Genomic DNA, 12,796 nt, shown 5'->3' on the forward strand with positions numbered 1-12,796 from the left:
CCCTGAAGGCATGGCGTTAATCCTCAGAGACAGTGTGGGCTGACATTTCACTTTAGAGGCAGATCTCTATGACCTATTGGGTTATAAAGACAGAAGTCACTTTTATGAAAACACAAAATGATTTATTACTCACAGTCAATGGGAGAGAGGATTAGCGGTGCAGATGCTCAAGATTAAAGCATAAACCTGTTGCGTCATTTGTCACAGCACTGGAAAAATTTAGGTCGAATCTACCACTGTGTTTTAACATCCTTATGTGAACAATATGATCAGCCACCATTTATCTCCAGGAGAGTTGACCAACCTCCATTGGACTCCATCTGGTCCTAATCTTCTGCAGTAGTCATTCAGCCTCCATGGGACTCCATCGTATCCCTAATCTTCTGCAGGAGAGTCAACCAGCCTCCATTGGACTCCATCCTGTTCCTGATCTTCTGCAGGAGAGTTAGCTAGTCTCCATGAGACTCCCTCCTGTTCCTAATCTTCTGCAGGAGAGTCAACCAGCCTCCATGGGACTCCATCCGGTTGCTAATCTTCTACAGGAGAGTCAAATAATCTCCACGGGACTCCATCCTGTTCCTTATCTTCTGCAGGAGAGTCAACTAGTCTCCATGGGACTCCATCCTGTTCCTAATCTTCTGCAGTAGAGTCAACCAACCTCAATTGGACTTCATCATTTTCCTGATCTTCTGCAGGAGAGTGACCAAGCCTCCATGGGACTCCATCTTGTTCCTAATCTTCTACAGGAGAGTCAACTAGTCTCCATGGGACTCCATCTTGCCTCCAGTATAGATCAGCAGCACCAGGCCTCAGCTCTAGGCCTATAGACATCCAGCCCCCTTTAGGCAGGCAAGCCCACAGCAGGAGCTCTATTACATGCTCCCTCCCCAGGCCTGAGCCTGAGACTATCATCAGGAAGCCTCAAATATTTATACCCTATCCCAAAATGCACCACTGGCAAAGGAAACTTCAAGTGGTGGGCTGGCAAAAGATATGCATATTCGTTATCCATATCTACTGTGGGATCTCTCACTAATATCAGAAGTGCCACCTACTGACAGAAGGGAGAACTGACAGCCAGGCTGGACTTATGGCCCGTACACACGATCCGAAAATCGGACGAAAAATAACGCTTGTGAAAGGATCGGACCATAATCTGATCGTTAATACACAGCTTACGAGAAGCGATCACGACAGTTCGCCCGATATTATCCGGTCGTGCAAGCATAAAAATTTTGATCGTATTATAACACATCGTACGATAATCGTATTATCAGTATGTTGTCCGTCCGAAAAAAATGGTGAGCAGTAGACAGCGCATGAGCAGTAGACATCATTTTCCCCTCACACGCTACAGTGTGGTTACGCATACCGGAAGCTTTTGAATCATCGTCCGACAAAATTCGTATCGTAAGTAACCTCTCCCATTTGCAAATATAATTGAGAGTTCCTAGCAACCAAACAAAACGGAAGGAGAGTCGTCCGATTTTCGGATCGTGTGTACAGGGCATTAGGGTCAACTAAACAAACAAAACACTACAAATCGTACAAAAGCATGTCCCCTGCCTTGCTCAATGGGAATAAGCAATAGTCTCTCTGTAGAGGTCTGACACTCCCCCTGTTAAGCCAGAGTTCTACAATCAGCATGAGCTCAAGAAGTCAGCAGCAGGGGGGAAATATCAGACCTTGCAGTGAGACCACTACTTTCACACATTTCAGTTGGGCTTTAAAAAAAGGCCCATTTTATAAAGCTTTAAAGCCCATTTAAAGTGTCATACCCCTTCATCTCGGTATAGTCTGGTTCCCCTTTATGTTATGATTTGTCACCAATTTGTGCTTTAAAAAAAAAAAAAAAAACAGATCAGTGAGCTAATATCATTACTGCACCTGGGGTAAACTTCTGTCTACCTTTAGCCCATGTTCAAACTGAAAGCCGCTTTGAAATCGTGCAAGTTCTTCTAAACTCGCACAATTTCAAAGCCGCATTTCAGTCCAACTTCAGGGGTGACTTGAAAGACATCTGTACGGGTTCATGCACAGATGTCTACTAAAGTCACCCCTGAAGTTGTGAAAAGTAGTGCAGGAACAACTTTTGGAAATCGATGCGGCTCCGCAAAGTTGTGGTAGCACAGATTGGGATGTTCCCATTACCAGCAATAGGCCACGATTTGACATGTGATTTGACCTGTCAAATCGCATGTCAAATTGTGCTTATGTGAACGGGGGCTTAGTGCTGTTAAGAGATGCCAGTCTTCATTAAGCCTTAAGACAGGTCTCTTGTACATTCTGTCATGATTCTTTTGACATCAACTGCTCAAGCCCTAAAGAAGGAGGAGGCGAAACATGTTGGTTGTATTTAATGCTCTTAACCATTAAATGTTTCAAAGGGACCTTTAGATAAAATGAACTTCTGTATCAGACACTCCTTCATGCATATCCAATAATTCACCATCTAACTGTACCTAGACTGCATGGGAAGCTCTGTACCATTGTTCTCAAGAGTACAGTTATCATCAATGCCATTTTGTTCGCTGCATTTTATTAAATCCTTCATGCTGCAATACTCATACAGGACATACAAATACATTTTGTAAGTTGTGGTGAGCTGATCTGTGTTTTTAAAGGTTAACTCCACTTTTGTGGTGGGAAAAAGAAAGCAAATAAGAAAATAATAGTATAGCGTATACAATTGTCACAAGTCATATTGTTATTAACCTCCTTGGCGGTAATCCCGAGCGTGACTCAGGTTGATTTTTTCTATCAGGAGCGGTAACCCCGAGTCACGCTCGGGGTTGGTGTGCAGAGAGCGCAGCGGTGTTCTCTTACCTTCTCCTGGCGATCCAACGATGATCTCTCATTGCTGTGACCGCCAGCCGAGAGTCCCGCCGCTCCTCCGTCCTCCGTCGGTGTGATGACTTCCTAGTTCCATTCCCTGCAGCAGCAATGCTGCATGGGAGCGGAACTAGGGAGGGAAATTCAAAAAAAAAAAAAAAACGTTGCACAAAACACAAACACATAACACATTTTATAATATATATATATATATATATATATATATATATATATATATTATATATGTATGCATATATATATATATATATATATATATATATATATATATATATATATATATATATGTATATACATATATATATATATATTTATATATATATATATATACACCGGCATATATATATATATATGCGCATATATATATATATATATATATATATATATATATATATGTGTATATATGTATATATATATATATGTATGCACACACACACACACATATATATATATATATATATATATATATATATATATGTGTGTATATATATATATATATATATACACACACACACACACACACACACACACACATATATATATATATATATATAATATATAATGCATGAATTATGATCTAATCAATAATATAATTTTATTATATATATTATATATTAAATAATAAAATTATATTATTGATTTGATTATAATTCATGCGTTTGTGTTTCAAATTTATCACATCTGGGATGTCTACTAGAGTCTTGTTTTGGTCAGGTTTAAGTCAGTAATTACTAAGAATTGTAGGCCTATAATACATAACGCCAAATTTCCATGAAAAGAATTGTACCGCTTTTGGTATGTAATTCCTGACAGAATCATACCGCCAGGGAGGTTAAAAATGACCTTTCCTTTTTAATCTGCAGCTCTGTCATTTTCTGAAAATACAATGCAATATGACTACCTGGAGCTGTACACAGAATGTCTACTGACCACACCCCAGAAACATAATTTCCTGCTTGTGTGATTGGCTCACCAATTTTCCCAGAAGTCTGCCTAAGATACAAGTCAGATTTCTGGCATCCCCTGCAACAAAAATGTCATTTTTGGTGACATACTTTTAGTTTGTTAAAATCCTTGTAATTTGGATAGATGACCCAGAGGGGAATGTTTTTTTCTCAACAAAAGTGGAGTTACGCTTTAAAATACCAGTTGCCTGGCTGACACACTGATCCAGTGTTTTCAATACGTTCTAGGTCACTAATTAGAATTAGTATACAGATCAGGGGCTCTGAGCTTTGGCCAATGATCTAATTTATATGTATGTACATTGTCAGTGACTTGGAAAATTTTGAAACTAAAGACAGTAGAGACAGACAGGGGATTAGCATTCTAATGAGGAAGTCAAAAGAAGTAGCCTACACATTTCTCTTATAACAGGTTTCATTTAGGAGAAGCTTTTTTCAAAATTGTATATTTTGATTTCACAGGAATGAATCGGAATGCAAAACAAGGAACAGGTAATATATCCTTTTATTTTTCAGACTCATTATAAAATCCAAATTAAAGCAAAAAATAGTGCAGCGCTGTGAAGAAATTGTCCAATAATCATATGTAAATCCAGTGAAGATGATAGTCCCACAATCGTTGTGATAGGTAGGAGATCCTGATGTAAACCCAATGACACCTCTCACACAGAACTCCTGCTTACCCGATCTCATGTGACCCCCTGTTAGAGTGTTCTACAAATGCCTGTGTGTATCCCGGTTCACTAGCCACAGTGGTAAGAAAAGGTCAATGTCTGTTAAGACCACGAGGTTTTTTCATGCGACATGATCAAATCCAGCAAAATCGTAACATTAAAAATAAAGGATTGCTAACATAGTGTGATACTGTATAAACTAGAAATGTTTTTAAACAATTTTGGGTGCACTCACATTTTCAGCATAAATACAGGCATTGATTGGCAAATCAAACGCTACAATCCTCGACATCCAGAAGGTAAAATGGCCGACTCACGACCATTGACCAACTTGCGACCCGCAGGACATACGCACACCACTAGGCATACGTGGTCACGAGTTGGCCATTTTAACTTCTGGATAACGAGGATTTTAGCATTTGATTTGCCAATCAATCAAAGAAAGCAGGCTGGAGCATCAGATCCCTGAAGGCACGTGTGCACAAGTATATGTTTGCATGAGAACTGCATTCTCCCTATACAAGTCACTAGGGATGAAAAAGAAGTTTAATGCAGGAAAAAAAAAAAAAAAGTGTTTGTAAACCCTTACATATTCCCACAACCCCACAAGCTGCTTGCTGAGGGGGCACTCGACAGGAGGAAGGGGCTAGGAGCAGCAACGAGGAACCTAAGAAGAGGAGGATCCGGGCTGCCCTGTGCAAAACCAACTGCACAGAGGAGGTAAATATAACATGTTTGTTATTTAAAAAAAAAAAAAAAAAGAAACTAGACTTACAATCACTTTAAAGGAGTTGTAAAGTCAGGGGTTTTTTTTATCTTAATGCATTCTATGCATTAAGATAAAAAGCCTTCTGTGTGCAGCAGTCCACCCAGCACCCCCTAATACTTACCTGAACCCCATCTCTATCCAGCGATGTCCACGAGTCCCTCGACCGTCCTGGGACTCTCCCCCCTGATTGGCTAAGAAATAGCCGTGGCGCCATTGGCTCCCGCGGCTGTCAATCAAAGTCAATGAGCCAATCAGCAGAGGCAGGAGACGTGGCCCAATGGCTGAATGGACACTGGAGCTGCAGCTCGGCTCGGGTGTCCCCAAAGCAAGCTGCTTGCTGTGGGGGCACTCTATAGGAGGGAGGGGCCAGGAGCAGCAACGAGATACCCGAGAAGAGAAGGATCTGTGCTGCTCTGTGCAAAACCAACTGCCCAGAGGAGGTAAGTATAACATGTTGGAAAAAAACGAAGCGCCTCTACGTGCAGTATTGACCATTTATTGAGACATGAAAGAATTCAAAACACTTACAGGATATTCCATGTTTTTGAAGCCTTAAGAGTGCTAGTTCTCAGCTTGCAGCATCACCTGTATGAATGGAGTAAGAGCAGGGAGCCAACTTGCGGCTATCCAGTGTCCAGGTGAGTGCTGGCGTGTGTGCGTGCAAAAACCAGCAGCACGGCCGGGCATCTGGAACCACACTGGAACGCACACGGCCTGTGTCAGGTGGTGGTGGGCAGTAACGTGTTTCGGAGCATGCGTGGCTCCTTCATCCGACCTCTGGTGCATGCTGGCAAAAACCATTGATAGGACCTAGGGCTCTGCCCCACAGAAGAGCCCATATTATCCTCTAAGTATAACATGTTTGTTATTTAAATAAAATTAAAAAAAAAAACAAGACTTTACAATCACTTTAACGTGTTCGTTTACAAGATAAACCATGAAGGACCAAGCCTATTTCTTAAGTGGGGTACACACTATAAGAAAATCGGACGAATGATTGTCCAATTTTCCTCGGTGTTTCACAGCAAATCAGAACTGATGAAAGAATTTTCTTACGAAAATTTGTACGAACATTCTCGAATGACAAAGACTTTTTTTGTTGTTTATTGTTTCTGATCATGTGCAGTCTTCCTTTTCTTATTTTTCTTGTACAAAAATCATACGAAAAGGTTACACATTAAACGAAAATCATTTGTTTTTTCCCGTACGAGAAAAATTTTGGAGTTTGTCCCTTCGAGAATTTTCGTAAGAAAATTCTGAATCGTCTGTAGAAAGTGAACAGAAAATTCTTTAGACAAAAATGTTCGCCTGATTTTCTTATACTGTGTAGGAACCTTTACACTTGTTGCTTAAAAGCTAAAATCTGTTTTTTTTTTGTTAGAAAATTACTTAGAACCCCCAAATATTATATTTTTTTAGCAAAGACTCTGGAGAATAAAATGGCGATCATTGCAATATTTTATGTCATACAGTATTTGCGCAGCGGTCTTTTAAACGCAATTTTTTGGAAAAAAATACATTTCACTGAATTAAAAAAAAAAAAAAAAAGAAACAGTAAAGTTAGCCCTATTTCTTTGTATATTGTGAAAGATGATGTTACACCAAGTAAATAGAAACCTAACATGTTAAGGTTTAAAATTGCGCACAATCGTGGAATGGTGACAAACTACAGTACTTAAAAACCTCCATAGAGGACGCTGTATAGACTGGTCACTGCTGCACCATCTGCTTGTGCAGGGTGTTTGGTCTTCTATCTGCCCCCCTGAAGTTTTTTTTACAGGGAGTCTGTAGTAGGTGGACCTGCTGGGTCTCTCTCTAACAGGTCTGCTCTTTGTACAGGGTATGTGCAGCATGGTGATGCTACTTCTACTTTTAAAAGGCTTAGCGTTCAGTTTTAAATTGGTATAAAACCTAAAACCAAAGAATTGAATATTATTTTTTTCCCTAGTAATCTGGCCAATAACACACTTCCTGTTTCATAGTGCCCCCACTCTGGATGAAGGAACATGGAAGACACAGATAGTGTTAAGTTTACTAGCAGATTTAAATACACTACTGAACTAAAGCCAAACTCCAGCTAACATTTTATAATCAGTTACAGAAAACCTAATTTTTTTTCCTTTTGGGATAAGGGTTTTTACATAAAAACAAAAATCTGATCATTGTAAGCACTCCTGTCAGTGTTAAAAGGATTTGACTCATCCATGTAAACTTATACATTCTGCTGAAGAGTTTGCTGTGAAAAACAACAGACTTACTAGCCAGATCACCAGGTAAAAATAGAAGAAAAAAAACGAATGCAGTCATCACATCGAAGAATTGGTAAGCTAAGCTGCAATATAATAAATGTTTGCTTTTGGGTTTAATACGGCTTTAAGGTCTTAGTGCATGTAGTGGATTATATAAAAAAATGTATGTGGTTTAGGCAGATCTTTATATTACATTGCCTTTTGAAGTATGTTGACGAATCCCGCAAATTGATAGTATCGGAATATGAGAAATAACAATTGTTCTGAAACTTGACATTTGTAATAATAAAAGTGACAGTTACTGTCATAATAATCATAAAAAAGGATAGTTTTATCTAAAATTCATTGTATTATTGTGTATAATCCTGTAGACAATAAACTTTCTGAATTTGCTTTGTGTTTTTTCACAATCCAAACAGGAAATAAACAGGAAATGGGACAAATACAAACAGGTAATAAATGAATGACATCTGTATAAAAATCTGTGTATTTGGTAAAATAATCTAACGTTATACAAATAAAAGCTTTATCTGCAATACATTTACAACTATCATTAAAAAATAACCTTTCTAAATTGGCTTTATGACTTTATTTTCTAAACCCCGACAGGAAATAAACTTGGAATGGGACAAATACAAGCAGGTAATATATGTGTGAACTTTGTAAACGGTACACACTCTTAAAATATGTATACATAGTAAAATAACCTAATGTTATAAAGTTAAAAGCTTTACCTGCAATACATTTCCTACTGTCATTTTATAAAAAGAATACCTTTCCTAAATTTGCTTCAAGGCTTATTTTCAAAATCCCAACAGGAAAAAAATGGGAAATAGAACATTATAAACAGCAAATACTCCAAACATAAATGTAAAAATAAATAAAGTAAATAAATGTAAAATAACTTAGTCATAAAAAATTATACCTTCATCTACAATTAATTTACAACTATGATTTCATAGAAAATAATCTTTCTAAATTAGTTTGTTTTATTTTCACAATCTCAACAGGAAACAAACAGGGAATGGGACTTCCACCAGCAGGTAATGACTTTAATACTTTATAAACAGTAAAACAGTAAACACTGTATATAGTGAAATAGCATAACATTATCCATAGTATAGTATCAGTATCAGTCAATTTCAGATTATCATTTTGTAGGAAATTAAATGTCCAAACTAGCATTATATTTTGTTGACCTTTGTAAATAACAAATACTCTAAAGATAAATGTAAAAAAAAAAAATAAAGTAAATAAACATAAAATAACCTAATGGTTTAAAACCTATACTCTCATCTACAATTAATTTACAACTATAATCTCATGGAAAATAACATTTCTAATTAGTTTCATTGTTTTAATATCACAATCTCAACAGGAAACAAACAGGGAATGGGACTTCCTCCAACTGGTAATTACTTTTTATAATTTTTACACTTTATAAACAGCAATACGGTAAACTCTGTATATATTGCAATAGCACAACATTATGCAAAATATAGTATTGTCAGTCAATTTTAGATTATCGTTTTGTAGAAAATAGAATTTATAAATTTAAGTTATGTTTTTGAGACCTTTGTAAATGGCAAATACTCTAAAGAAAAATGTAAAAACTAAAGTTGTGGTCGGTTAATTAATGATAATGATGATTAGAAACTGCCAGTATGGATAAAGTCGGTGTGGTGTGCCGGAACCGACGTAGGGGGTAGGCCTGTAAATAAAAGAGGGCCCCCCGAGGGATAGAGTATCAATAAAAAGGGTGAAGGTGGGTGGGGTGACAGCGATGTTACGCGGCAGGCAAGGAGGGGAGGAGCAGCGTCTTAAAGGCACGCTAGCTCCTCCCACAAATATAGGCCTGCAGCCTAACACTTGTGGTCGGTTAATTAATGATAATGATGATTATAAACTGCCAGTATGGATAAAGTCGGTGTGGTGTGCCGGAACCGACGTAGGGGGTAGGCCTGTAAATAAAAGAGGGCAAAAAGGATGCAGTAAACACACTTATTCATGACACAACTTATGATACAAGATTCTTGAAGGCCAACCTTACCTCTTACCCCGGGTGTGGGGTGTATGCGTGGAAAATAGCTGATTCCCACCGCCTTAGTTCTTAATTATGAGCCCTGGCGTGTTGGCACTAGAAGCAGCAGAAGCCCCCCCTGTTCTGAAATGAATGTCCGGAATGCGATGAGGGGTCTCAGCCTAATTCAATGCACAATGAGCGAAAGTAAAATATAAATTAAGTAGTGGTTAGGGGCCTACCTGACAGGGAGAATAGCGGTGAGCGGCTGGGAGTGACCTGAGCTGGTAGATGTTCAGGATTCCAACTGGGCACCAGTTTCCTCGGACGGGTAGAAGGGGATGCCAACAGATGGTATATCTGCCCGGCCTTTGAACGTCGAAGTGAAAGGACAGTGGTCCTCTACCTACCTAAACCTCATTGAGGAGGCATGATTGCCTATCTGACTGGGTTGCAAAGGTGAATTCCCCGGGACTAAGGAACCCCTAGAGGCTAAATAAATGGAGGTTGATTACTAGGTTTGTATGAGGTTCGAATGGTGATGTGTCCAGTACGCCAGAATGGTCTGGGATTTCCCATCTATGGCCAAACGTTTGTAGTCTCGTGATGAACTACCTTGCAACCCTTCAATACATCCTTTGCCGGGCAAGCCTTGAGGAAAGGAGAAAGGATTGGAGTAGATGACAAGGCGTGGTTTGTATGCCAGACAAATTAAGGTTAGAACGTGTTATATGAAAGTCTGAGCTGAAAGGTGGCAAAACAGCGAATGCGACCATGGTTACCTGAACGACCGTGTAAGACGAATTCTACTGAGGACCTTGGGAGATGGTCATGACTCTGACGTAAGCCCTCCTGGTGTACGCGGACAAGGCTACCCGAGACAATTGACACTGTGAGCCAAATCCAGGCTAGCCCATGATCAACTTGACGAATTTGGGGAACTTGTGATGTGTTCGCAGAAGAGGAAGAACTGAAAGGTGGCCGCCAACCAGGTCAGCCAGTAAACACGCTTCATGATCAAGGAAGATGAACGGCCCTTAAATGATTACGTCGCAGGCTGCCTAGTTGACACTAACACTTCACAGCCATACCTGTCCAGGATTTGGCCCTATGCGAAGCTGCCGTCACTATTGGGTAAATTCCTAATAAGGCGAAGGCTCGCGAGAGGCAGGTAAGCCACGAGACTCTTCCAGCCAACAAACACCTAACCAAGAGTTAATATGTTGCTGCAACCCGGTACCGGCGGCTGCGTCCGTCCAGACACTGGGGATTGGGCGGATCACGGTGGGATGAACATGGAGGCCCCAATGCCAGTGAACCAGGAATTCCATCCACCTGGCCAGGTCAGCCCTAGTCGGGGAATCTGAGTGTCCAAAGTTCATCTGCGAGGCCCGGAAATAAGCCCAACGGCCTAGAAATAATTGACCTACCTTGGGGAATAATGCGCATTGCGAAGTTCAAAGAACCTACCAGAATGAACATCCTTACGAGTAAAAGTTCCAACTTGTAGGAACTTGACCACATCCTTGTGAAAACGCCCGAGCTTGACCCCGGGGAGACTAGACTGCGTGGTGTTGGAAACGAGTGTGGTGCCTAAGAGGACTAGACTAGTGGTGGGTACAGTAGTCTATGTCTAGTGACAGGGGGACGCCTAAGGTAGTAACAGTGCGACAGTACCTTTGACTGACAGGGTTGCAGTCGCAATGTATGACCAACAGGAAAACAACCACGTAATGTAACATCGTGGGGCACCTCGAGAAAAAGAGGAGGAACCAGCAGAGAGTCTCAGCAAATCTGTAGAATCTTCTCGGGCTACTCTAGGCCCCAACGTGAGACTAACAGCAAAGTAACATTCTTCTGCCCTTGACACCATGAACATGCCATGAGGAGGGACGAGGGGTAACAATTCAAAGGCGTAGGAGTAATCGGACTAACTGAGCCATTCGCCCTACCTGCCTTCGAGATTGCTTGAATGGCATTAACCACGGTGAAATAGTAACGAGAGAATTGGTAGATGGGATGAGGGCAAATACCGGCTCGGGTAGTGGACGGACGAAGAGCAGAAAGCTTAATGACAAGATGTTTATTGGAATATGCGCTGGTGGCTATCCCAATTGGGCTTGTGCGCCAGGAGGCTTGGAAGGCACATGGATTTGGCATGGGCCCCGAAAGCATATGGAACAGACGTACAGTCTGCAGGTGCTAAATTACAGGCCCCTCCATTAAGGTTATTGCAGAATTGAGCCAAATAAATGACGGGGCGACCAAGCTTGTCCCTTAGGCTACGTTGATCGGCTTACTAGCTCCCCCCTGAGGAACCAGGAAAGGAGGGATCGGCCTCCGAGGGGCACAAGTCGGCAGTATGAGAGGTGGAAGAGCAGACTGCCCAAGATGGGGGCACTAAGCCTGCAAAATACTGAAAAATATTTCCAAACCCAAGAGGCTCCAGTGAGAACGGACGTTAAACTGGGCCAGGGCTGCCACTGCTTGCTGATATAGACTTGTGGACGTCGTAGAACAAGAAAACCCCCCGTACTTGAGGCCCAAGTCAACCACTACGAGAAGGTAAAACCTAATACCTTCCGGCATTACAGACGCGCGGAACACGCAACGTCCCTATAAATGCCGAAGGCTAGGACAAAATCTGGTATGGAAGCTTGTTGAGTCTTGGGTCTCTGGCCTTCGTCACGATGGCCAAATCCCCGTAATTGTACACCCAGTTTCCTACAACGTCTTGGGAGGCAAACGGTAAGGAAACCAGATACATGTCCTTCCCCTCTAAGATGTCCTTGCGGAGGGCTGGGGGGACCAAGTGTGCTGGGGTAAAGACAGGGGAAGCAGAAGGGGAGAAAAGGCGAGGCTGGGGTCAGCTGTAGGAGCGAGAGCCTGTAATGGCTTGGAGGGAGGTGAGACCATGTGGGATGGCCAGCGTTACCAGTTTGGACAGTCTGTCACTGTTTGATAGTAGTGATCACGAAATTGTTTCTAGCGTCCCTTGTAAGTCTGTCCCAGCCCCCCCCCCCCCGAGAGCTGGTACCCAGTCCAGGATCCCCAGGATGTGCTGAGAGCCGTTCGCAGAAATCAGTCTACTTGCCATAGCTGAAAAAAGGGGGTGCGCCTGTGGTGCAAAACAGACGAAATCCTGGGGATGGTCCAGGGTCTTAAAAGGGGGCCTGACATGGAAGGTTCTCGGAATTCCCTGGGGGTACCAGTTCTCACAGGGGTGGTAGGCCTAGTGGGTGTGCCCGGGGGAGACAACCCTTCACCTA

Source organism: Pelophylax lessonae (assembly GCF_965119305.1).
Source record: "Pelophylax lessonae genome assembly, chromosome: 8".
In the NCBI taxonomy this organism is placed as follows: domain Eukaryota; kingdom Metazoa; phylum Chordata; class Amphibia; order Anura; family Ranidae; genus Pelophylax; species Pelophylax lessonae.